Here is a 27,610-nt window from a genome sequence, read left to right as displayed (position 1 = left end):
TTTGCGGAGAGGCCTGAATGAAATACAGCAGTTGGCAGGTGGAAGTCTGCAAAGAAGAAGCAAACTAAATACAAAACCATATTTAAAAGATTATTCACTGGGGCCGGGGATTTAGCTCAGTGGTTCTGGTGCCTGCCTCAGAAGCACAATGTCCCAAGTTTGATCCCTGGTACCAAAAAAAAAAAAAAGATTATTCACTGTGATCATCCTAAGGATGAAGCAAGGATGGTTCCAAATATGCAAACCAATACACATGAACAGTACATCAACAGACTGAAGGTCAGAAACATACCATCATCTTAGCAGATGCAGAAAAGGCGTTTGACCAAATCTAACACCCCTTCGTGATGAAAAGACCGAATAGACTAGGGATAGAGTGAATGTCCCTCAACATAATAATGGCCATTTATAATAGCCAGTAGCTAACTTCATGCTGAATGGGGAGAAGCTGAAAGCTTTCACTCTAAACTCTGGAACATGACAATGATGCCAACTTTCACCCCTTTTTTTTTGTTTGTTTGTTTTTGGTACCGGGGATCGAACTCTGCTCCTTGCGCTTGCACAGCAGGCGGCGAAACCACTGAGCTAAATCCTCAGCCCAGCTTTCACCACTTTTACTCAACACAGTACTAAATCCTAGCCAGAGAAATTAAGAGGAAAAAAAATTATAGGGCATCCAAATTGGAAAGAAGTCACATTATCACTGAGGATGACATGATCTTATATTCGGAAAACCCGAAAGAGTCCACTAAAACCTGTTAGAACTAATACATTCAACAAAGTCAACACACAAAAATGAGTAGCATTCTTATACACAAATAGTTACACACCAATAGTGACTTATATGAAGCAAATCAAGAAAGTGCTGTCATTTATAATAGCTACACAAAATTTAAATATCTAGGAATAAATTTAACCAGAAAAGCGAAAGAGCTCTACAATGAAAACTATAATATATTGATTAAAGAAATTTCAGAGCCCTCCCAAACACAGAAAGATTCTAATCCATTCATGGATTAGAAAATTCGTTACTGCCAAAATGTCCAAGTGAAGCGAGCAACTTAGTGACATCATGTCTCAAAATAAAAAATAAAGACCATGTAGCCCAGTCGTAGAGCACCCTAGGTCTAATCCCCAGTACCAAAGGAAAAAGAAAAGCCCAAAGGCTTTGGAGAATCAATGCTATCCTTATCAAAATACCAATGACATTCTTCATAGATATAGAAAAACTTAAAGTTCATATGGGGCCACAAGAACAAATAGGCATACTCAAAACAGCCAAATAGCCAAGGCATTGAGCAAAAAGAACAAAACAGGAGGAATTTCACTATCTGACTTCAAAACATACTACAAAGCTATAAAAATAAAAATAGCAATGTTGATGGCATAAAAACAGACACACAGAAGCTGGGGATTTAGGTCAGTGGCAACACGCCTGCCTCGAAAGCACCAAGTCCTGAGTTCTGTCCCCGGTACCGAGAAAAACAAAACAAAACAAAACACAAAAATCAAAACCAAAAAACCCAAAACAAACCCATACAGAACAAGAGGACATAATAGAGAATATAGAAGTTAAACTGATGCATCTTTAGCCAACTGATCTTTAACAAAGATGTTAAGAATACACATTGCATAAAGAAAGCATCTTCCATGAATGGTGCTGTGAAAATGGGATATCCACATGCAGAAGAATAAAACTAGATGCTATGTCTCACCTTATCAAAAAAAAAAAAACCAACTCAAAATGGATTCAAGACCTTAAAGTGAAACCTCAAACTATGAATCTGCTAGAAGAAACCATAGGGAAAACTATATAAGACATAGATAGGGCAGTCGTATTTTGGATAAGGCTTCCAAAGCACAGGAAACAAAAGCAAATATAGACAGATGGGGTTATGTCAAAATAAATGTGGAAAATTGTCAATAAAGAACTAAAATCAATAGAGTAAAGAGACTTCCTAAAAATAGAGGAAAATATTTGCAAACTATATATCTGGCAAGAGGCTAATAATTATAATGTATAAAAAACAACTCAATATATAAAAACCTCAAAATAACTCAACTAAAAAAAAAAGCAAAAGATCCAAATAGATATTTTCAAAGGAAGATATACAGATGGCCAACAAGTGTACGAAAAAATGGTCAACATCACTAGTCATCAAGGATATGCAAATTAAAACCTCAGTGAGATAGCATTTGATTCATGGCTATCTTCAAAAACACTAGAGATAACGAGTGCCTTTGAGGACGTAGAGAACAGGACACACTGCACCCAGTTGGTGTGAATGTAAATTAATATAGTCACACAAAAAAGAAGTTTCCTTAAAAAAAGTAAAAAGAAACAGACTACTGTGATCCAGCAATCCCACAACTGGATATCTATGTCCAAAAGAAATGAAATCAGTATGTTGAAGAGATGTCTGCACACTGACTAAAAAGACTCCGTACTAGCAGCAAAGTCTTTCCATCATAATCAACCTGCAAACTTCAAAACAAAGAACAAAACAAACAAAAGCAATAGAAACGTGAGAAGACAAGGCAGTAAAATGCCTCCAAAACTGTCAAATAACCCAGAGCTGATCCATGGGGAAAAAAGGGGAGGAAATAAAAAAACCACACAGATGAATTATCCAAAGTGATAAAAGAGGAAATAATTGATGAATACAGTGCTTAGTGAGCTCAAAGAAGATATAACTGAATAGATAGTGGACTTAAACAAAATGGTCAGCAAGTTTATAGAAGACACAAAAAACAAGCTAGCTGAGATAAACATAATGATACAAAACATGAATGACCGATTTAGCAAAAAATTACAGTCTGTGAAAAGGTAGCAAACAGAAATCCAGAAGATTAAACAGTGGGCACGTGAAATGAATTGGTCACTTCTGCTGCCCGTACCAATTGATTTCACTTGCCCATTTAAAAAATTTTTATTAGTACATGTTTGCAGTATACAGTGATTACATTCATGGTAAGGAATTGTACACACACACCTCAATTCTAATTTCCCCTTTCCTCCACCCTACTTCTATTTTGCCAGTGTTGTGGTTAATTAATGGTCAGCTAGAGCGGGAATGCCCAGCTGAACTGAGTCAGCCTGGTTCTGCACGTGGAAGACCCGCTTAGGAGGAGTGTTGTCAGAATGGTATAAAAGGAGAATAGGAGGGGAGAATTTCTTGCTGATCTTCCTTGATAGAGCTTCGTTCCGCTGGTTTTCCTTAGAGAGTCTTCACCTGTTTTCAAGGAGCTCCATCTTTGCCTTTGCCTTGGGCTTCGTCTCCTGGCTTTTCAAACAGACACTTCAGGTTCAGCTCCTGCCTTTCGGCCTGCTTGCTTAGACTTCCTAGCCTCTAGCACTGCCCCTTGGCCTTTGCAGGGCAGATCCTCTGGTCTCCCATCGCAGTCCCTTTGGCCTTCTGTTACAGACTTGCGAGGGACATTGCTGTAGGTGGGCTGCAAGCCCTTGGCTGGATTCTGTGGATCTCGAGCCCGTGAACTGATTTCTCGCCCTTTTGTACATTTGACTCTGTGGGTGAAGATTGTATGCTAATATTGAAGATTCCTGTGTCCTGCATTACATCCGTCTCTTTTGCAAATACTAATACAGCCAGCATCATGTTAATTATCTCATAAGTCATAAGATTAGTTATCATATATACTGGTTAACTACCGGACTAATAGGTAAAAAAATATATAAAACGCTTAAGACAATTATATTAAATCAAGGTATGCTTTTAGATACATTGTCCATGCTGGCTAACAATAACTTTTCTTTCTTTTTTCCTACTATTTATTTTATTTCACACTTTATTTATATAGAGAGTATTTCATATAAGAGAAACCATGTGTTTTTAAACTTGTATATCTGATTTACTTAACATGATCTCAAAGTGCATACATTTTTCTACAAATAACTCAAGTTTATCCTTTATGGCATAGTAGTACTCCACTGAGTATAAATACCACATTTTCTTTATCCATTCATCTGTGAATGGACATACTAAGCGCTCTCCTGTCTTCTTAAACCAGAAGAGAAAAAAATCCACAGAAATAAAACAGTCTCATTCATTGCCAGAGGTACCACTACGGGAAGCACTAGAATTAGTTGTGAAAGAAGAGATAATACATTATAAGGATGTTTTTGGAGCTGCTGTGCCAAGGGTGAAGGCCAATGGGCCGGGGGTAGAAGAGAGCTCAAGGATATGTTAATCCACTGAGGACTGCTGTACCCAGCAGTACCCTTGTGGTTTGAAGTATTGGACTGCATAGAAATCAGTGCCATTTTGGTCCTGACCTCTAGAGCCAAGAGAAGCATTGAATCTTAGGATTTTCTAGGTCATCTGCTGAGGATAAGGCACCTTCCCTTGCTCATGGATTGGGAAGGTTTTGTTTAGAGAAGATGTGGGGAGAAGGAAGAGGAAGCATTGGTCAGTCATGGAGACAACAGCAAATGGCAGCACAGGGCTGGAGCAAGGAGTCAAGGTCGGCATGGAGAGGTGCTTCCTGTCTACCCTGGGCGTGGAGAAGCTGTCCCGACTACACCATTTGTGAGTTTTTTTTAAAAAAAATTAATTTTATTGGTACATTTAAGGTATACCATGTAATAACATTCATCATTGGAAATTTGCGCCTTTACAGAATCTCTCTTGGTTCTTATTTTTTCCCCTTCCCCTGCCCTCCCTTCAACCCCTCCATCCCTCCCTATCTACAAAGACTTTGTTTCCATTTTTTCATTTTCTCATAGTAATTCCATTCCTTTCTTTCTTTTCCCCTACCCCTCTCACTTCCCCTTCCACCTTGTACCTTTTCTTCCTATTTCACATTACCTATTATACCTTTTAGTCCTTATTTTCACTTTCAGTTCCTCACTCTAGAGAAACTATTTGTGTGACCTATTAATTTCACTTAAGAGTATCGCCTCAATGTGCATCCTTTTAGGTATAAATGTCTCTAGTTTCTCATTCTTTATGGCTGAGTAGTACACCATTTTATAAAAAAACCCACATTTTATTTATCCAGTCTCCAGTTGATGGGCGATGGGGTTGCTTCCAAGTTTTAGCTATCACGAATTGTGTTGCTATGAACATGGGTGCACATATATCACTGTGGTATGATTCTTTTAATTCTTTGGGGAAGATACCCAGCAGGGGAATAGCTGGGTCAAATGGGACTTCCAGTCCTAGTTCCTTGAGGTATCTCCATATGGATTTCCATAGTGGTTGCACCAGTCTGCACTCCCACCAGCAGTGTATTAGGGTTCCTCTTTCTGCACAGCCCCATCAGCATTTATTATTGGTTGATGTTATGATGGCAGCCGTTCTTACTGGGGTGAGGTGGAATCTCAGCATTGTTTTCATTTGTATCTCTTGAATGACCAGTGATGTTGAACATTTTTTCATATATTTATTTGCTATTTCTACTTTGTCTGAGAAATGTCTGTTCATTTCAGATGCCCATTTTTGGGTTGAGTCTTTAAATTTGGGAGGTCTGATTTTTTTAAAGTTCTGTATATGTTCTAGATAGTAGACCTTTGTCTGAGGGACAGCTGGTGAAGATTTTTTCCCACATTGTGGGTTGTCTCTTCACACTGTTAGTGGTTTCTCTTGTTGTGCAGAAGCTTTTTACTAAGAAGAGATCCCACTTGTTGATTGTTTGTGCTAGTTCATGGACAACTGAGGTTTTGTTCGTAAAATCTTTTCCTACACCAATGTCTTCAAGAGTTTTACCTAATGTCTGTTCCAGCCGGTTCAGTGTTTCTGTTTTAATATTTAGATCTTTAATCCATTTTGATTTTAGTTTAGTGCATGGTGAGAGATATAGGTCTAGTTTTAATCTTTGGCAAGTTGAAACCCAATTTTTCCAGCACCATTTATTAAAGAGGCTATCTTTCCTCAAGTGAGGTTGTTTGGCTCCTTTGTTGAAAATGAGGTGGCTGAGTGCGTCTAGAGTTGTTTCTGCATCTTCTAATCTGTTCCACTGGTCCTCAGGTCTGTTTCTTTGCCAGTACCATGGTGTTTTTATCACAGTAGCTTTGTAGTATAGTTTCAAGTTGGGGATTGTGATACCTCCTACCTTGTCTTTATTGCCTAGTATTGCTTTTGCTATTCTAGGCCTCTTCTTGTTCCAAATGAATTTTTGGATTGTTTTCTCCAGGTCTGTGAAGTATGCTGCTGGGATTTCAATTGGGATTGCGTTGAATCTATATAGCAGTTTTGGAAGTATGGCCATTTTCACTATGTTGATTCTTCCTACCCAGGAGCAAGGGATGTCTTTCTATTTTCTGCTATCATCTTCAATCTCTTTTCAGAGTGCTATAGTTTTCAGAGTAAAGGTCTTTGATTTCTTTTGTTAGGTTGATTCCTAGGTATTTCAATTTTTTGGATGCTGTTGTGAAAGGAATTGATTGCCCCATTTCTCTCTCAGTGAGTCTGTTTTTTGTGTACAGAAAAGCTATTGATTTTCATGTGTTGACCTTGTATCCAGCTACTATACTGAATTTGGTTATTAAGTCTAGAAGATTTTTGGTGAAGTTCTTAGGGTCTTCTATATAGAGTATCATTTCATCTGCAAATAATGATAATTTGACTTCTGCATTTCCCATCTTTATTTCTGGGTAATGTTTCCCAAACTATATTGAACAGGAATGGTGATAGTGGACATCCTTGTCTTGCTCCTGATTTTAGTGTGAAGGATTTCAGTTTTTGACCATTTAATATGATATTGGCTGTTGGTTTTTCATAGATGGCTTTTATCAGATTGAAGAGACCATCTATTACAACTTTTTGGAGAGTTTTTATCATAAATACATGTTGGATTTTGTCAAATGCTTTTTCTGCATCGATTGAGATGATCATATGGTTTTTGTCCTTGGCTGTGTTACTATAGTGTATTACATTTATTGATTTGGGTATATTGAACTATCCCTGCATCCCTGTGCTGAATCTCATGGTATATGATCTTCTTGATGATCTTCTGTATTCTCTTTGCCAGTACCTTATTAATGATTTTTGCATCTCTGTTCATTAGTGAGATTGGCCTATAGTTCTCTTTTTCGGTTGGGTCTTTCTCTGCTTTGGGGATCAAAGTCATGCTGCTTCCAGGAATGAATTCGGGAGCATTGTTTCCCTTTCAGTTTCACTGAAGAGTTTAAACAGTAGTGGCAGTAGTTCCTCTCTAAATGTCTTGCAGAATTCAGCAGTGAAGCCATCAAGACCCAGGCTTTTCTTAGTTGGTAAGTTTTTAATTACGTTTTCAATTTCATTGATTGATATTGGGTCGTTTAGAATTTTTAGGTCATCTTCATTCAACTTTGGTAATTCATACATGTCTAGGAATCTGTCCATTTCTTCTGTGTTTTCCATCACCACCTGTGAGTTTTGAGAGCTGTCCCAAGGGGATTCTGTTCATGTGGAGGGTCCAGAATAGGTAATTCCACAGAGACAAGAAGCTGATTTGTGGTTGCTGGAGGCTGTGGAAGGGAAGAATGGGAGTCATAGGTTAATGGGGTTTCCTTTTAGGTGATGTCTTTTGGAACTAGATAGAAATGGTAGTTGTGCAACATTGTGAATGTACTAAGTTTCCCCTAAATTGTACAAGTTTAAATGGTGAATTTTATGTTTTGAGAATTTTATCCTAAAAACTAGAAACTAAAAAGCTCCTTGCGGTGTGGTGTTACCTCTGGAGAGATGAAGACTGGAGGGGCTCAGAGGCTGGCGGGATGCCCTCAACTGGGTGCTGTAGGATGTGGGGTCCCCATTCCCCCTGACTTGCTCTCTCCTTACTGCAGTCAGGAGAACCCACAGAACTGTCAGTTACAGGGGTTCACACCTGTAACCCCAGCACTCAGGGAGGCAGAGGCAAGACGACTGCAAGTTCCATTCCAGCCTGGGTAACTTACCTAGACCCTGGCTCAGAATATAGAAATGAGTTTGAGGATGTAGCTCAGTGTGAAGGCCCTAGGCTCAATCCCAAGTACCACAAAACAAGCAAACAATCAGAGAGCTGCTGGCACCAACCCTGAGTGGTAATGGTTCTGGGGTTCCTCCTTTAGCTGAGTGTGAACCCTGACCCAGCCACTCCTGATGGTGTGAGTGTGGGTGTATAGGGCCTTTCTGAGCCTCAGTTTCCCTGCTGTGAAATGGGATGACAGTATCTACCTAAAAGGGTTTTGTTAGCATGAGCAATGTAAAGCATTTATCACAATGCAGGGCACAGTACTACCATTCAATAAACAGAAGCAGCTTTTATAAATGATAATTCTATTATCTGCTGTATTTGCCTGAGTGTAGTGTGGATCCAGATGGGGAAAGAGTTGTTTCTTCAGCTATGTCCTTTACATGGAATCCCAAACGGCTGTGGAACTGGGGAGAGAAGAGACCTGACCACAACCGAGGTTATCATAGTCTTAGTGCCTGCTTCTGAAAGGGAACAGTAAATAGCACCCTTCTTCCCTGCTGGAGATAGTCTTGAACCAACTGAAAAATAAGAGCAGCCCAAGGAGCTAGGGTCTCCTTCATACTGCTCAAGCTGATTCCTAGATTAAAGGGATTTCCTGCAGCTGAACCCCAGCAGGAGGCTTCTTACCCAGCTCAGGTCCCCACAGAGCTCACCTGACAGGCCTGCCTCTGCTGAAAATCTTGGGAAGAATTTTCCAAAATATTTGCCGTGGTTATCCTTTTTTTTTTTTTTTTTTTGGTACCAGGGATTGAACTTGGGTCCTTGCACTTGTGGAGCAGGCAGGGAAACCACTGAGCTAAATCCCAGGCCCCTGTGGTTATCTTTTTTAGTTACTTCCCCCTGTAGCTTGCGCGTTTCTATAATGACCATGTATTTCTAATCCGACTTTATTTGAAAAAATAAAACTTTTTACAATGGCAAGGATTATACATGAGTTGTCAAGCCAACAATTTAGAATACCATAGATTTATGATATTATACAATGTTAATGCTGCAAGAAACCTTCGATATTTCCCCAATTTAGGGATTTTAAATCTCTCCTTGGTGAGGTCACAGATTCCTTTGAGGATCTTTTAGAAATTATGGTTTCTTTCCTCAAAATATATCACATGTATACATTGTCATTTAAATGGCTTTTAGTTTCAAGTTACATAAAGCCCTACTTACAATATCTTAAACAGTGGAGAAAATTTACTGGCTCACATAACCAAAAACTTTAGGGGTATGAGGTGAAGCTTGATCTAGCACTTGAACAATTTCATGAAGACTCTAATTTCTTCTGTCTGCTATGCTTCCTACAGTATCCGCTTCATCCCACAGCTGGCTCATTTGTGGGTTCCAAGGTGACTGGTGGATCTCTTGTTACTTCATTCTTTTTTTTTTTCCGCCATTAAGTTTATTGGTACATTTTAGGTATAAAATACAGTTACATTCATCATTGGGATCTTGTACCATTACATGAGCATCTTGATTCGTATTTTTTTCCCCTTCCCCTGACCTCCCTTCACCCCCTCCACCCTTCCCTATTTGCAAAGACTTTGTTTCCATTTTTTTCCTTTTCTCATATTTTTTCTTTTCCCTTCTTTCCTTTCCCCTACCCCTCCCACTTCCCCTGCTCCTTTAGACCTTTTCTTCCTGTTACACAATATCAATTATACATTTTTAAAATTATAATATCAAGATCTAGGAGACATTACCACAGATTTTATAGAATTTAAAAGGATACAGAAAGCATATTACAGAAATCTTTTTTAAAATAAATTTGACAACTTCTAAGAAGTACCTTGGAAGACAAATTAATGAAACTAACTCTGGAGGAAATATAAAATTTGAATAGCCCCCATTAAAGAAAGTATATTCCTAGCTTGAAAACCTACCTATATGACAACAGCAGGCTCATAAACATTTTAACTGATAAATTAAATCAAACATTTAAAGCAGAAAAAAAAAAGGAACACTTCTCCCCTCATTTTAGGAAATCAACATTGTGCTAATCCTAAAACTGGATAAAGATAATAGAAGAAAAAAGTATGAACATAGATAGAAATTTGTTTAACAAAACAAACTCTTAGAAGTCAGATCTGGCAGTATGTAGAAAGTGGTTTTGTTATAGGGATGGCAGTGTTGGTTCAGCATTGGCAGATCCACCCCCAAAAGTCATCATTTTAACAGAGGAAAGGAAAAAGCCATAGGATCCTGTCAGTAGTTGGAGAAAAAGTATTGGACTAAATTCTACAGCTGTTTGTGGTAAAAGCTATCAGGAGACTAGAAGTAGAACGGAACCTTTTCACAGATCAAAGACATGTACTCCATACTTCCAGCAAAAACACCTTATATGAATGGAGAAGATACAATGCTTTCTCCCTAAGGTGGGGAACAAGGGCTACTTCATTCTTATGTGTTCACACAGAAGGAAAGAATGTCTCTATTTCAATATTCCCAGTAAAGGCTGTAAGATTTGAACTGATTTTTAAGATTTAGACACACTTGAGGGCCGGGGATTTAGCTCAGTGGTTTCACCGCCTGCTGCGGAAGCGCAAGGACCCAAGGTGAATCCCCGGTACCAAAAAAAAAAAAAAAAAAGTAGAAGATTTAGACACATTTATCCCTAAACCAATACTTCAGCTGGGAAATAGAGAGGATCAATTGCCTTATTTACATTGCTTGTTCTGCCTTGAAACTGATATGAAGTTAGTGTCCCTGAGACCACATTATTTCCCAAATAGAAGAGGAAGACACAAATGTCCCTATACACACAACTCTCTGCAGGTGAATAATTCCTGACCTAATCCAATCTCTCAGGTTAGCTATGAGGAGTCAGAGATGTAGAAAGATATCACAAATATCCAAAGGCACACATTCCACTGTCTGCCTGCTGCTTTTCTTGCTACCAAACTTGACCCCAGTTTCACATGCAATAAGTCAGTGATGAATTAATAATGAGGACACTGAGCATATCTCTAAGCTCCCCAAAGATTCAGTATAGATGCGTTTTAATGATGAGACAAGGAGGACCGTATGTTAAAGAGAAAGAAGGGTCCAAGCTGTGTGAGACTGGCTAGAAGCCTCCTGTGTAAGACAACATGGAAGGAAAACAAGGAAAGAGGAATGATTCTATTATTCATGCCTGAATCTTGAAGATAATCATTGTAATTTCCCTTCCAAAAACCCTATTTTCTCAGAGGAAATGACTGTATTCTAAAAAGTACTTGTTTATGCAACTCACAGTAATGGGATTGGAATGTAAATTATTAAGCTGTATGGGGTGGTGGTATTTCTTGCCAGGTGTTTAAGGACTATATTCCAGTGTGTGGGGCTGGCCGGTTGGCCGGGAAGATAATACTCCCCGGAAGAAAATTGCTTTACTCTGAGTCAGAACGAGTGTGTCTTTCACAAGTTTCTTAAGTAGCTGTGCTTCTAAATCACGTGGTCTGGCTACCTCATTTTAGAGATGGAGAAACTGAGACCCAGTGTGAAGAGTCTTTTGAAGACTGTAAGGTGATCATGCTGAGAATCAATTGCTCCTAGTCCCATCCATTCCTTGGGGTCACAACCTGCCCTGGGCCCTAGATATAGAACTACAGGATTTAATCTTTGCCCTGCTGCTTTGGTCCTATTTCTCCCTTGTGGCAGGGGAATATTTACCTTGACGACATTGTAGCTGGCAGTGCTTAACTTTTTGTTTTTTACAGGGGTCACAGTTAAGAGTCTGTCTGAAATCTCAGAGGAGACTTCAGACTTGGACTTTTCAGCAATGCTGGAACTGTTAGGACTTTAGTGGCTCTTAGAGCAGGATTAAATGCATTCTGCACAGAGATGTGCATGAGTGTTTCAGGGTCGAGTAGACCCCAATTGTGGTTTAGATCTAAAATGGCTGCCAGAGCCTCAGATGGTTGCAGGTGACTGGACTAAGAGGGTTAGAGCTGGTTTGCTCTTAGGAGGTGGGGCCTGGTTGGAAGGGGCAGGTCACAGTATGTGTGACCTGGAAGGGTTTGTCTTCTTTCCTGGCTCCCTCTTCACTCTCTGCTTCCTGGCTGCTATGAGGTAAACAGTTCCTCTCCCCAGACCCTTCCATTTTGCTGTTCCTTTGTTTGAGCCTGCAGAACAGGGACTGAAACTTTTGAACTGTGAGCCGAAACACACCTCTCCTCCTAAGTTGTGGCTGCCCATTATTGTGTCCCAGAGATGAGGAAATGACCAAGATATCCATTTTGATTGGTTTAATGAACAGAGAGAAGATGATGACTTGCAAAACGAACTCAACCCCAGGCACAGTTGGATCAGGACTTGTACTGTGTTTCCTCCTCCTCTGGGTTGTGCTTTCTGCCAATTTCTCCGTGAAGCTGTGGTGGGGCTGACATCACCGGGCTTATATCATTTTCACATCAAGCCTCAGGAGGGTAAGGTTGACCTTTCCCAGTATTTTCAGAACAAAATTCTAGAAACGGTACATTTTTGGGTAAAACTGAACTGCCAGTTGTTTTGGGTTAAATTGTGCCCTCGCCCAAAGATAAGCTAAAGTTCTAACCCCTAGTACTTCAGGATGTGATCTTATTTGCAGATGTAGTGAAGAAATGGTAAGATCTTTGGTGAGTTGAGCAGACGCCAAATCCAGTAGGACTGGTGCTGCTCAAAGGAAAGGAAAGAGAGGCCCAGAGAGCGGAATGCCCCCAGACAGAGAGTCCAAGGAAAGATGGCCATGTGAGGGCAGAGGCAGAGATGGAGGAGATGCTGCTGAAAGCCCAGGGCTGCTGGAGACCGTGAGGGAGTCTCCTTCCCTGGGGCCCTGTGACCCCCTGATCTCAGCCCTCTAGCCTATGGCAGTATGAGAAGATCAAGTTCTGTTGTCTTAAGCCATCTAGTTTGTGTGTCTTTATTACAGTGGTCCTAGGAAGCAGATAAACCCACTGTTGCTGGAAGAATAGAATAAGGTGATTGGCCACACCTGGGATAATGGCCAGCATGTGTCTGGCTCCCTAAAGGAAAGCTGGGGAGTGTTTACCAGAAAAAGGGAAATGGAAGCTGTCCACTGTAACTTTAGTGCCCCACTTTAGCCCCAGCACTTCTAGCGGGAACCTTTGCTATAATCTCCCAACTTCCCTTCATGTGCTCCTTCCCTTTCCAGCCCTCTTATTCAGGGTGGTACAGGCTGGGGATTTAGCTCAGTGGTGCTGCCACCTGCCTTGGAAGCACAAGGTCCTGAGTTCGATCCCCCGTACCAAAAAAAAAATTAGATGTTAGATTATTGTTCCTCATTTATGGTTTTGATCTTGCCACTCAAATCCTTCAAGAACTCTCCAAGCCCATGGAGAAAGATCCTGCTCTTTAATCTGTCCTTAAGGGTCAGTTTCAAGCTTCCGTCATCTTTGTACAGTGGACCCTTGACTTACGAACTCGATTGGTTCCTGAGGGCTAGTTGTAACTTGAGTTGGTTAGAAGTCAGTACAGCTGAGATCTGGATGTTTACCCAGGTACATGCTATAGATAACAAGAGGCAGATGGATCTTCTGTTAACGTAATTAACCCAAATTCATTGTATGGCAGGCCGGTCGTAACTTCAGGGTCCACTGTATTTCCCATGTGGAAATTCAACTGCCATTATTTATTTTATTTTACTTATCATTACTGGGGATTGAATCCATCTAAAGTTTAACTCTAACTCACTTTCTCGAAGAACCTTCCCAGATGTCTTCTTAGCTAGAGTTTTCCCTGACCTCTGAGCTGTTCCCTTCATTTCCATTAAGGCCCTTATGGTCATTCGCTAGAGCTGCTGTAACAAAAGAGGGCAGACTTGGTGGATTAACGAGTAGAAATTTGTTTTCTCACAGTTCTGGAGGCTGAGAGTTCAACCCTGAGGAGCTGACAGGTTTAGTTTCTGCCTCTCTTCCTGCTGACTTTTCGCTGTGCCCTCTGTGGGGCTCTTCTGTGTGTGCACATCCCGCTGCTCCCCTTCTTTCCAGGACACTAGGAACATAGGATTAGGGGTCACGTGATGGCCTCATTTAACTGAATCACCTCCTTGAAAGACCTAGGTCTGGGTATAGTCCCAGGGGGAAGACCCACCCTTGTGATCTCATTGAACCATAATCACTCTGAAGACCCTGTTTCCAAATGAGGTTATGTTTGAGTTACTGTGGGTTGTGCCTTCAACATAGGAACTTTTTTAGTTCAGTCCAAACAGCATTTAAGACTTTCATTTTATTTTCTGAATATTTGTGTGCTTATTTTAACTATATCAGAAGATGAGCTCTTTGAATGTTATATACCTAAGTACTTTTATCTTCCATGGTGTTTAATATACTTTCTCAGATTTATTCATTTTTTATTTTTTTATTTTTCCCCATTAAGTTTATTGGTACATTTTAGGTATAAAATACAGTTACATTCATCATTGGGATCTTGTACCATTACATGAGTATCTTGGTTCTTATTTTTTCCCCTTCCCCTGACCTCCCTTCACCCCCTCCACCCTTCCCTATTTGCAAAGACTTTGTTTCCATTTTTTTCCTTTTCTCATATTTTTTCTTTTGCCTTCTTTCCTTTCCCCTACCCCTCCCACTTCCCCTGCTCCTTTAGACCTTTTCTTCCTGTTACACAATACCAATTATACTTTTTTAAAATTACAATATCAAGATCTAGGAGACATTACCACAGATTTTACGGAATTTAAAAGGATGTAGAAAGCATATTACAAAAATCTGTTTTGAAATAAATTTGACAACTTCTAAGAAGTACCTTGGAAGACAAATTAATGAAACTAACTCTGGAGGAAATATAAAATTTGAATGGCACCTATTAAAGAAAGTATATTCCTAGCTTGAAAACCTGCCTATATGACAACAGCAGGTTCATAAACATTTTAACTGATAAATTATATCAAACAATTAAAGCAGAAAAAAGAAGGGACACTTCTCCCCTCATTTTAGGAACTCAACATTGTGCTAATCCTAAAACTGGATAAAGATAATAGAAAAAAGTATGAATATAGATAGAAATTTGTTTAAGAAAACAAAGTATTAGAAGTCAGATCTGGCAGTATGTAGAAAGTGGTTTTGTTATAGGGATGGCAGTGTTGGTTCAGCATTGGAAAATCCACCCCCAAAAGTCATCATTTTAACAGAGGAAAGGAAAAAGCCATATGATCCTGTCACTAGTTGGAGAAAAAATATTGGACTAAATTCTACAGCTGTTCATGGTAAAAGCTATCAGGAGCCTAGAAGTAGACCAGAAACTTCTCAACAGATTAAAGACATGTACTCCACACTTCCAGTGAGAATGCCTTATATGAATGGAGAAGATACAATGCTTTCTCCTTAAGGTAGGGAACAAGGGCAGATATGCTTACTCTTTATCTGTCCATTAAACTTTGAAACCTAGGCCCAAACCAAAATAGTCTGGCAATAAAATGACACAATTAGGATAGGATTGGCAAGGTAGAAGCAAAATCTTTATATGTAGATGAAATGATCACCTACAGAGAAAATACTAAGAAATCTCTAGGAGCCCCTAGAACTTGTATTTGAATTTAGCAGGATTAGAAAACACAAGGTATATATAAAAATTCAGGTCTGTGTATACTTGCTATAAATGAAGAATTGGATATTGAAATTTAAAAGTTATGTAGGAGTACAAAGGACCTAGAAAAGTTAAAAAAAAAAAAAACAGTGTTGGAAGTGTGAGACCTGAGTGACTCCATTTTAAATTTGGCTCCATCTTAGAGTGAGGTGGCCTAGACATAAACTCTAGTCCCAAGAAAAACCACAAGATGTACTTTGGCCATCTGGCCTGCGATGATGTCCAGCAGTCCCCTAGCAACTTGCCTAGCAACAGCTAATCAGTAGCTGCCCTATGTCCTAGATGCTCCCCTCCATGGCTTGCAACAGCTAATCGGCAGTTACCCCCATGCCCCAAGGTCCCAGGTGTTCTTTTTGATAGTTTGAGTGACCGTTTGCAGTTCAGCATGCGAGACACAGCCAATCAGGTTTAAACTTTCAAAACTTGCTAAATGCTAGCCAATCGTGTGATTTGCGTGTGATTTGAAACCCCGCGCCTTGCTGTAACCTCTATAAAAACCCCTGGTGTTTTAGAGTCGGGGCTCTCAACCCTGACCCGCTGCGTCGGTGTCGGATGAGAGTCCCTGCTCGAGCTTGAATAAATGACCCTCGTGTGTTTGCATCGGAATCGGCTCCTTGGTGGTCTTTGGGGACCTCGCGATCTGGGCACAACAGAAGATGTTTAGTACCTAATTTTTGGTACTGGGGATCGAATTTGGGTCCTTGCACTTGCGCAGCAGGCAGCGAAACCACTTGAGCTAAATCCCTGGCAAGTACGTAATTTTAAGACTTCCTCTAAAGCTACAGTAATCAAGGCAGTGTTGGTGGAAGGAAAGACATATAGATCATTGGAATAAAACAGAGAATCTAGAAATAGAATCGCACATATATGGGCCACTGAGTTTTGAAAGATTATTTAACATTAGCATTTTATAGAATATAAACTCAATTCAAGAGCCGAGGAAGAGATAGTGTTTTCAGCAAACGGCACTAGAACACCTGGTATCCATATATAAAAAATTAACCTCAACCCTTTATTTCCATACATGAAAATGACTTGAAGGGGTCTATGAACCTAAATATGAAAGCCTAAAAGTATAATACTTTAAGAGGAAATTATAAGGGAAAATATTTATGAATTCAGGGTAGGCAAGAACTACCTAGGATACAAAAGACATGATGTATAAAAGAAAAAAATTGATAAATGAGATTCCATCAAAATTAGAACTTTAAATGACGTCATTAAAATGAAAAGTAGTCCTTAAACAGACCATATTTCCAATGCATATAACCTATGACCAGAATATATAAGGAATTCTTAGAGCTCATTAATAGACAGCCCAATTAAAAAGACATAAGAAGATGATAAATAGCCAGTACGGCACAAGGAAAGGTGTGCAACTCTAGAGTCAGAAAAATACTAATCAGTACAATAACAAGATTGAATTATACACTCATTAGGGAGATGAAGTTAAAAGTTTTAAAAGCCTTGTCATGACTTTTTCTTTTTGTTGGATTCTCCCTCTTTGCGTTTAATTTGTCACACCCAGTGGATTCATTCTGCTGGGTTTCCTGGGGTTGTGATCCTCATCATCTTTTCCTAGGGAATTGTCTAAAATGTTTTGGAGTGCCGGTTTGATATTCATGAAGTTCCTGAGGTGCTCTTCATCATGAAAGTATCTTATTTCTCCATCAATTTTGAAAGATAGTTTTGCAGGGTACATCAATCTGGGTTGGAGGCTGTTTTCCTTTAGGGCTTGAAATCCATCACTCCAAGCTCTTCTTGCCTTGAGGGTTTGCATTGTGAAGTCTGCTGTGATTCTGATGGCCTTTCCTTTGTATGTGATTTGTTTCTTTTCTCTCACTGCTTATAGAATTTTGTTCTTCTGTTGGATTTCTGGAATCCTAACTATTATATGCCTATGTGTAGATTTTTTTTTGATCGAGGCTAGCTGGAGTCCTATATGCCTCACTTATCTGTATGTCAAGTTCTTTTCCCCTCCGTGGGAAGTTTTCTGCCATCACTTCTGTGAACAGGTTTTTTATGTCATCTGCACTCTCTCCTCTTTCTTCATTGACTCCAGTCAGTCTTATGTTATTCTTCCTTGCATCGTCTAGCAGCTGCTGGATTGATTTCTCATGTTCCTTTACAATTTTGAAGCAATTTTTCTTTTCCTGGTCACTAATTGCAGTCTTACCTTCTATATGTGAAATTCTATCCTCCCATTGGTTCTTTCTGCTGCACAGACTTTTGATGGAGTTTTTAGTCTCCTGGAAATCTGTTTGCATCTGTTTTATGGATTCCATTTGCTTCCTATGTTGGGATTCCATCATGTTCCTCTGATCCTTTATTTTTTTATCTGTGTCCTCTCTAGATTTATTAATCATGTCTTGCATTATGAGCACAATCTTTGCTGTTATCTGAGTAATTATTTCTGATTTCATTTTTCCCAGATCCTCTTTTGTTGCCAGTTCAGAGAGTCCAGTTGGTTGAGTATCAGATTGTTCCATCTTGTTTCCCTTTGGGGTTGCTGTAGGTGATCCGGAAGTCTGTTTTTGAGACTTGTTTACGTGTCTTCTCATTTCCATGGCAGGGGGGTGCTTCTCGCACCCACACAGCTCACCTTCTCTGCCCTAGGAGCTTGGGATGGCAGCAGGGGGAGCTTCCTTCTAGGTGCTGGGACTGGCTCAGCTTCTCTGCCCTAGGAGCTTGGGATGGCGGCAGGGGAGCTTCTTTCTGGGTGCTGGGACTGGCTCAAATTTCTTAGATTTATTAAAGCCTCATTTTTTTTTCTGAATGAATGAATGGTATAAAAACAATTCTTGGTTATTAAGAACTTCTCATTTTCCAAATTTTGCATTTAAAAGTTACATAGTAGTGATAACAGTCTCAAAGTCAAAATCCTGGGTTATTTTTCTCAAGCCTTCCACTTTCTTGCTGTGTGGTTTTAAGCAAATCATTTCACTTTTCTGAGCTGCTCTGTAGAATGGGGATGATAATGCATTCCTGTTTGTTTTGTAGTGAAATAATTTAGTAATCAAAAAATATTTGGGGATATCTTCTATATCCTGGGCACTGTTCTAGGCACTTGGGGTAGCATGGTGAACACCTGGGCCAGACTCCTGTCCTTGCAGTTCTTGTTGGGGACCTGGTGATTAACAAGGTCACGGGTACAGGAAATGATTTCAGAAAGCACTGAGTTCCCTAAAGACACTCTAGGAGAAGAAGCTATAGAGGAGGCTGAACTCTTCAAAAGGATGGTTTGTTTCCTCTCTGAGGAGGCAGCGTTGGAGCCGTGATATAAAGAGTGTGGAAGAAGTGTCGCTGTTTCCGGTGTGCAGAAGCGATGAGCACTCCAGGCTGGGAGGAGCAGAGGCCTAGGGTCTGGGAGAGCAGCCGTGAAGACTCCTGTGAGCTGGCAGAATGGACATTTGAAACGGGAGGTTCGGGCAACATGCAGAACTTCCCAGACGTCACAGCGAAGTTCTTGGAGTTAGGGTCTCACTTCCCATTTAAGCGAGGTGTACAGCACTGGGGACAGGCTTTGGGCCAGGTGCCATCCTGTTCCCTGCCCTACCTGCTGCCAGTGCTGGGGGAGAATCAGGTGAGAGCATGAGGCCGAAGGTACTTGGAAAATATGAAGTACTGTGCAGTTTCCTGGTGGCATCATTATTTGAAAACATGTTGCCCATGATTAAGGGATTTGGACTTTGAATTCAGCAACCAGCTTACTGATCAAATTTTCCATGGAGCATTGCAGTCACCCCAGCTTAGAGCTCAAAAATGCCTGTGTCAGGCTTTTTCCAAGCAAATTGATGAGAATTAAGTAGCTGTAGCAGCAGTGATCTGAAAGCTGTCTTTTGTAGGGGTTGGGTTCACCTTTTCTGCTGAGATTCTGTACACATAGTTGGTATGGGTGGTCAGTGTGTTGAGCCTTTTGAGTAGCTATGAAGCTGTCTTGGGGCTAGGTTTTGTGTGTGTGTGTGTGTGTGTGTGTGTGTGTGTGTGTGTGTGTGTGTTTTGCATTGCAATAGAAGAGTTCACAAAGAGCCTTCTGTTCAGATACCTTAGGCATTCCACTGCCACCAGGGGACACCTTACACATATTTCCTCAGTGGTGAAATTGCACCTGGATGCACACAGATGCCATTGTAGTGTAGACGCACTATTTTAAGAGGAGCAGATTATCCCCAGGCTCTTGGTAGTGAAGCATATTTCCTTTGAACTTGTTCTCCAGTTCCCCCTCTGCACCCTGTGAACCACTTCTCTGCATTTCTTGCCCCCAGTCTCCTCTGCTCACACTTAAACTTACAGCTGGAACACTCTAAGTGCCCACTGACTCCACTGATTGCAGCTCACTTTGCAGGCTTGCAGAAAGAGGAGGCCTCTGAGATGACAGCTCTGCATACAGCACAGGTCGCCAATGCAGGTGCCGACAGAGCCCTGCAACTGTCTGGAAGAGGAGCACCTCTGTCCCTTTTGTCTGTGGGGAAGGGAGAGGTGACAGGGGAGTTTTTCAGAGTCTGAGTTTAGAAACTAACCTGGACTGTGCCGAGAACTTTCCTGTGCTGCTGGAGGTTTGAAGGAGAATTCACTCCCCCTTCCCACTCTGTATCTATTGGTCAGACTCTTGCTCTGTCTTCCATTTCTCTTTCTCTTGTTCACACCTACCTGCTCTTTCTTTCTTGATGCACCACATTTGAATATGGTTCTGAGACTTCCAGGATCGAAGTTCTGGGAATGTCAAAGGCAACAGCCAGTGGTGACTACTTTTCCTAAGACAAATGATCATTTATAATGGGCAAGTAATCAGAGATCGAAAGTGTCCTAGCAAGCTGGGTGTGGTGGCGCACACCTGTGATCCCAGCTCGCTGAGAGGCCGAGGCAGGAGGATCACAAGTTTGAGCCCAGCCTGGGCAATTTAGCAAGGCCCTGTCTCAAAATAAAAAATAAAAAGGGTTGGGGATATAGCTCCGTGCAAAGACCCTAGGTTCAATCTCCAGTACCATGAATGAATGAATGTGTGAATGAATAAAACAAAAAAGAGCCTAGTTTCCCCAAACAAATCAGTGGATTTTAGAATGAGATGAAATGGAGCTAGTAGGCATTTTTAAAAGAGAAGGGTGGGGATTTGGAGCTGAAAGTGTAAACTTCCAGGTCGAGGGGACTTCTTGCTTTGGTTTCAGAATCTCAGACACCTTGTGTGGGTTGCAGCGTGTTCTGAATGTCCGAATATCAGCATGCTGGTAGCCAGCGGGGTGGGACTGTGGTCCAGAGGGTTGACGCTCACCTCCCAGCAGCTGCCAGGCTGCCTGCTTTCTCTGCCTCAGTGCCTCTTAGCAGTCTCCATGCCGTCTAAGTGGCCTGGAACTTGTGATTTTCAGAGGTCAGTGCCAGGAAGAATCCCTGAGCATCCGTTATCCTCATGCCCTGATCCTGGCTGTTTTCCTGGATTTGCTTATTCAAGGTGGTATTGCAATTATTCTCTTTTTCACCCCAAACTCCACCCCCTTCATAACACTGGTGGGAGCACTAATGTGTGCACTGCCCTTCTCAGTACCACTGGGGCCCACAATCTCAGCTCCAGTCCTGGAGACAATCTCCCAGAAGCACCCTTGGCTAGTTAATGAGGGAAAGCGACCACTGACTATAACTTACACGCATTCAAGAAGTTACAGAATAATACATGTTTCACACAGAAAAGTTAGATGTGTTTGACAAATAAAAAAGAAAATGAAATCCATTCAATGGATAAGGAATTTCTTTTTTATTAAATACTAGCATTTTTCCTTAAATTGAAAAGGTAATCTATGAACAGATAAATACTCAAACATGAAATAAAGGATAAATCTGTCATTGGACCGCTAATCTTTTCCTCTTGAGACAGACAATTCCAGAAATTTCTTGTGACTGTACATATACATACGTCCATGGATACGAGCTTAGAAAACTCAAATGGGAGCACTAATGTGTATACTGTGCTACAGTTTAGTTTTTTAACTGAAGGACTTCACATAATTATTATTGAACAACTTACCAGTGCAAAGCATAGAAACAAAGAGAAAAAAAATCACCTTTCTCCTAAAACACGTCCAACTGTCTAGACATTGGTGACATTTTCAACTTGATATGGTACAATGACAGTGACCTCGATGCTGTATAAATATCCGTGCCATCTCTCGTGCAATTTCTCATAACCCCCCACCCCATTCTTCTTTAGTGTCTCCACTTGGAGTTGGACCTGGCTTTGTTCCCAGAACTTGTCTGCATCCATGGAGGAATGGGACCATTTTGCTTTTGTGTTTTGGCCAGGAATTGCTTAATTCTGAGAGTCTTGTGAGAAGACATGGTGAGGAATGGAGTCGAGGATGTGCAGCATGACAGTGGAGAGAAAGAGCTGCCCTGTTTCTTTTCAGTTAATACGCTTCAGACCCCTTATTTAATATGACAAACATTCCTTAGATGGCTGTGTGCAGTTATGAATATCATGCTAATTTGTGACTATCTCTGGAATATATATTAGAACACAAAGAGAAGCAAAAAAAAAAAGGACACAGCACTCCTGGGGAATGATAATTCATTATTCAAGAATCTATCACATTTATGCCATCACTGTGGAAGGATGTGACAAATTAATTAACTTGTCTTTTCTCTGACCTAAACGCTCCCACCACAGAAGTCCTCCTCGCACGCTGAGGTAGTCTCTTTGATGACAGCAGTGGTGCAGACTTCTCTGGTGTTTGGACTTAGGCATTTTCCATTTGGGGACCTGGGGCAGGAGCAGAACCAGTACCCTGAGGCCTGGGTGGTGCTGGTCCTGCCGCAGCTGGTTAGGGCCGTGTCAGGCTCACTGGTGTTGAACACTGATGGACGCAGGTGCCCATGTGAACCTTAATAAGTATGTCTACTTTTTGTCCCATGTGGAGCCTTCTAAAATGTAGGATCCACAACAGGGACTCCTCCTGCCCAGGTCTGTGGGTGGCACTGTACTGGTTGTTATAACTGGAATTCCATCCATTCAGTTGGCAATAGCTGCTGCTCTGAGTCCCCAGTGATCTGTCCCCATGACTCCCCATCTCGGTCCTCCCCAAGGACCACCTCCCTTGCCTTCTCCACGACCAAGCAAATCCAGAGGTTAATGCCATGCACAGCCAGGGCCTCTCGAGTGCTGCTCCAGAGCTATTGCTTGTGCCTGTGCTGATCGGAACAGGATGGATGGCAGGTGAGTCAGTCAGGCTAACTACGTCGAATGTTACCCTGCTTGTGAATACAGAAAGAGTGAAGACTATGCCCTGGCTTTTGCTCAGACAGTTTCGTGACAGAGAGACTGGTGATGACAAGAGCACCTTAAGTGACTAAGACAAAACAAAGCCCAGGCAACAGGCTGGGATGCTCTAGCTCACGCCCACTTCATTAGGTGGCACGTTGAGAGCCACCATGTGGTTTCTCTGGGACAAGTGTCCCTGGCAGGGCCGCAGCAGCAAGGCAAGCTGGACTTGTGAGAGGTGACTGTGTTGCCATCACTGCTGGCAGCGCTATCCCGAGAATGAGGCTCAGGGTTTGGAAATGCCTGGCCTGGGAGTTGGTGCTAACTCTTCTTTGTCTACAGCTACAACAGATAAGTCCATTGTTCATTTTACTTAGTAAACCTAGTGAAATTAATTTAATTGGGTGGAAGTGAAATACGTTGCTTTTTCCCTGTCATTCATTCTCTTAGGTAACCAGGGACCAACTGAAACAAAATCATAATTGGACTCATCAGCGGTAACATTTATTAGCCTATTTTCTGCTCCCAGTCTGTTCCCTATTCATATAATAAGTGGCTGTGCTGTTATAAGATTGGAATTATTTTCTTTTATATAGTTTTGTATTTTATTGTTTATACGTAATGTTATATTGAAACCAACGGCCAAGTCCTGTCTTCTAGGACAGGATATTTAATATTTATATAATATTTTATCATAGGTTTACATCAAAGTTTATTTAAGCTACCTCCTATTTTGACATTTAGGTGATTCCTAAGTTTTTGCTAATGTAAGTAACTGCTTGATGTATAGTCATATCTTTTCACACATCCTTCCCTTAGTATAAATAATCTCAGGTTCAGAGATACTTTTTGTTGTTATTGTTCACATGCCAGTGCATCCTCTTCAATGTCACCATTAGGTTTACTTTTCCCCATATGGTCTCTGCAGTAAAACACTGCCTTAAATTATCTCTGAGCTCCCAGAAACTCAGAAGAATCCATAGAACAATTAGCAGCTCTAATCTCTCGGTACCTGTGATATACGGATGTTCTGGACAGTAGGGCAAAGTAATCATTGCAAACAGCTCCTGAGTTTGTATGTATGGTGTAAGCATCTAATAGGAGGTGTAATGTTCCTTTCCTCCTCCTCCTTGTCTTCCTCCTCCCTGACCCCTTCATTTTCTCTGACTGGAAAAGACAGATTGGTATGGTCTAAGTCACATGCTCACATCTGGACCCATAAACTCTGGGCCAGAGCGGGTGGGTTACATCAAAAGAATACAGCAACTTCTAGGACAGTGCTGGGCATAATGGGAAGAAGAAATTCCTAGAAAGTAGAGACTAGGCAAACAAAGCTACAGGATAACTCGGATTTGTTAAGAGAGGGTTCCAAGGCAGGATATGCCACTAACTTGCTGGTAGAACTTGAGCCACCTCATCTTCTTCTCCAGGACTCCATGTGCTTACCACAGAGGTAGACATTGGGCTGACTGATCCCGAGATTCCCTGGTGTGTGCTCCAGCTTGTTCGTGGTATGTCTTTCCCAAGCACAGCGCCTCTGAGCCGTGGCGCTTCTCGGCTAGCTAGCAGCCTTCTCTAGTCCGTGTGTCGTGAGTTCCCTACTTCTATCTCTGCTCCCCCAGTCCAGAACGAAGACACTGGCCTTTGCAGATAACTTTAAAGAGAGTTGTGTTTCTTGCTTTATGTCACCAGTGAAATGTGAGTTAAAAGAAGTTGTGGTGATCATTTTTCCTTTTGGCTCTGTGAGTGTATTGTGATTCCAGATTTTTTTTCTAGAGAGTGTGAACTATTGGCAACCTGTAGAAGTCATTTAGTCCAGGGGATCTTTACGTGGATTTTGTAAAATTTTAGGGTATAGGAAGAATTATAGAAGAATGTTGCATGCCTGTGTATCTATATTAATAAATCTGTGGAGAAGATCCATTTGAAAAGCCAGTACACTTTTAGTTGAGATGTAATTTACATTAAAGATGTAGATTATGTATTCATTTAGATAACTTGATGACCTAATCAACCAATATCTGAAATAGAACATAAGATATTTCCGTTACCCCAGGAGTTCACCCCTTGGGACACTTTCTAATCAGTCTTCCCCCATGCCCCATTGCCCATGTCAACCACTTTGATTTCTACCATCGTAGCTTATTGCTTCTTCTTTTAGAATTTCATATGAATTCATACAGTTTTTACTGTTTTTACTCTGCCTAATTTTTTTCCCCTAGAAACTCATTTTTTTGTTGTTGTTGTTGCCAGAGATCAAACTTGGGACTTTGCTGTTGCAAGGCAGGCACCAGAACCCACTGAGTTAAATCCCCGCCCCGAAACTAATTTTTTTAAGGAACAGTTTTAGGTTTACAACAAAAGTAACAGGAAGATACAAAGGCTTCTCATATCCTTTCTTCCCCAGCACATGGGCAGTTGCCCCTAAAATTACCACCTCTGGCCTCAACTCACAGCAATCTTCCTGCCTGAGCCTCCTAAATGCTGAGGTTACAGGTGTGCGGCACCACACCTGGCTTTTTAGAGGATATTTTTCCATGAGTACCTTGTGTATTTTCTCTTGCGAGGTTTCTGTTGAGATTTTTGTGTATTTTGTGTAATAACCCTTTATCAGATGTGCCTTTTGCAAATATTTTCTCCAAAGTGTAGCTTGTCTTTTCATTCTCCTGACATTGTGTTTTGTAAAGTAGAAGTTTTAAATTTAGGGCCGAGGATTTAGCTCAGCGGTTCCAGCACCTGCCTCACAAGCACAAGGTCCCAAGTTTGATCCCCGGTACCAAAAAAAAAAAAGAAGAAGTTTTTAATTTAACGGAGTCCAGCTTATCAATTATTTCTTTCATGGATTGTGGCTTTGGGATCATCACGCCCAAGTTGATCTAGATTCCTTTTTAGTTACATTTTAGGAGTTTTATAGTTTTGAATTTTACATTCAGGTTCATGATTAATTTTGTGAAGAGTGTAAAATCTGAGTCTATATTTTTTTAATGTGGAAATCCAGTTGTTCCAGCATCATTTATTGAAAAGACAGTCTTTGTTTTATTATATTAAAAAGATCAGTTGACTGTATGTATGACAGTCTATGTGGGCTTTCTATTCTGTTCTATTGATCTATTTGCCTGTTCTTTTACCAATAGTTTATGGTCTCAATTACTATAGCTTTGAAGTAAGTCTTGAAGTTGGGTAGTATTATTCCTCTAGCTTTGGTCTTCTTTTTATTTTTTCATTAAGTTTATTAATACATTTTAGATATAAAATACAGTTACATTCATCATTGGGATCTTATAACTTTACATGATGTCTCTTGGTTCTTATTTTTTTCCCTTTCCCCTGCCCTCCCTTCAACCTCTCCACCCTTCTCTATTTGAAAAGACTGTCAGGGTATTTTTGTTTGTTTGTTTTGGTACCGGGGATCAAACTTGGGTCCTTGCGCTTGCACAGCAGGCGGCGAAACTACTGAGCTAAATCCCTGGCCCCTTATTTGAAAAGAATTTGTTTCCATTTTTTTCCTTTTCTCATATTTTTCTTTTCCCTTCTTCCCTTTCCCCTACCCTTCCCACTTCCCCTACTCCTTTAGATCTTTTCTTCCTATTACACAATATCAATTATACATTTTTAAAATTACAATATCAAAATTTAGAGGACATTACCCCAGATTTTACAGAATTTAAAAGGATATAGAAAGCATATTACAAAAATCTGTTTTGAAATAAATTTGACAACTTCTAAGAAGTACCTTGGAAGCCAAATTAATGAAACTGACCCTGGAGGAAATATAAAATTTGAATAGCACCTATTAAAGTATATTCCTAGCTTGAAAACCTACCCATATGTCAATAACAGGCTCATATACATTTTAACTGATGAATTATATCAAACATTTAAAGCAGAAAAAAGAAGGGACACTTCTCCCCTCATTTTAGGAAATCAACTTTGTGCTAATACTAAAACTGCATAAAGATAATAGAAGAAAACACATGTTCACAATAGCTTTGTACATACAGGTTGACTATCCCTTATCTGAAATTCTTGGGACCAGAAGTGTTTCAGATTTTCGTTTGAAATCCACTTGATCTTCAAAGAGGATAGCTACTCCTGCCTTTTTTTGGGTTCCTATCACATGGAGTATTGTTTTCCACCCTGTAACTTTCAGATTATGAGTTTCTTTTTGAGTTAAGTGTGTTTCTTGTTTGCAGCATATTGTTGCATCTTGCTTCTTGTCCCATTCTTCCGGTCTATTTCTTTTGTATGGTGAATTGAGACCATTAACATTAATGGTTATAATGGGTACGTATTGACCTATCATTGTCATGACTTTTTCTTTTTGTTGGATTCTCCCCCTTTGCATTTAATTTGTCACGCCCAACGGATTCATTCTGCTGGGCTTCCTGGGGTTGTGATCCTCATCATCTTTTCCTAGGATATTGTCTAAAATTTTTTGGAGTGCTGGTTTGGTGTTCATGAAGTTCCTCAGGTGGTCTTTGTCATGAAAGTATCTTATTTCTCCATCCATTTTGAAAGATAGTTTTGCAGGGTACATCAATCTGGGTTGGAGGCTGTTTTCCTTGAGGGCTTGAAATATTTGCCTTGAGGGTTTGCATTGTGAAGTCTGCTGTGATTCTGATGGGCTTTCCTTTGTATGTGATTTGTTTCTTTTTTCTCACTGCTTGTAGAATTTTGTTCTTCTGTTGGATTTCTGGAATCCTAACTGTTATATGCCTCTGTGTAGATTTTTTTTGATCAAGGCTAGTTGAAGTCCTGTATGTCTCACTTATCTCTATGTCAAATTCTTTCCCCCTGCTTGGGAAGTTTTCTGCCATCACTTCTGTGAAGAGT

General features: G+C 40.6%; 1 long non-coding RNA gene across 1 annotated transcript in view; it reads left to right on the top strand.

The window, feature by feature from the left end:
- LOC110345001 (uncharacterized) overlaps positions 1-27,610 on the top strand; it is a 535,785-nt gene that overhangs the window by 3,981 nt on the left and 504,194 nt on the right. The window lies entirely within an intron of this gene.

Source organism: Heterocephalus glaber, unplaced genomic scaffold, assembly GCF_053883595.1.
Source record: "Heterocephalus glaber isolate CG9 unplaced genomic scaffold, H.glaber_assembly_v1.0 deba00001606, whole genome shotgun sequence".
NCBI lineage: Eukaryota > Metazoa > Chordata > Mammalia > Rodentia > Bathyergidae > Heterocephalus > Heterocephalus glaber.
Note: the sequence above shows the minus strand (reverse complement) of the source record. Positions and strands in the feature narration are given on the sequence as shown.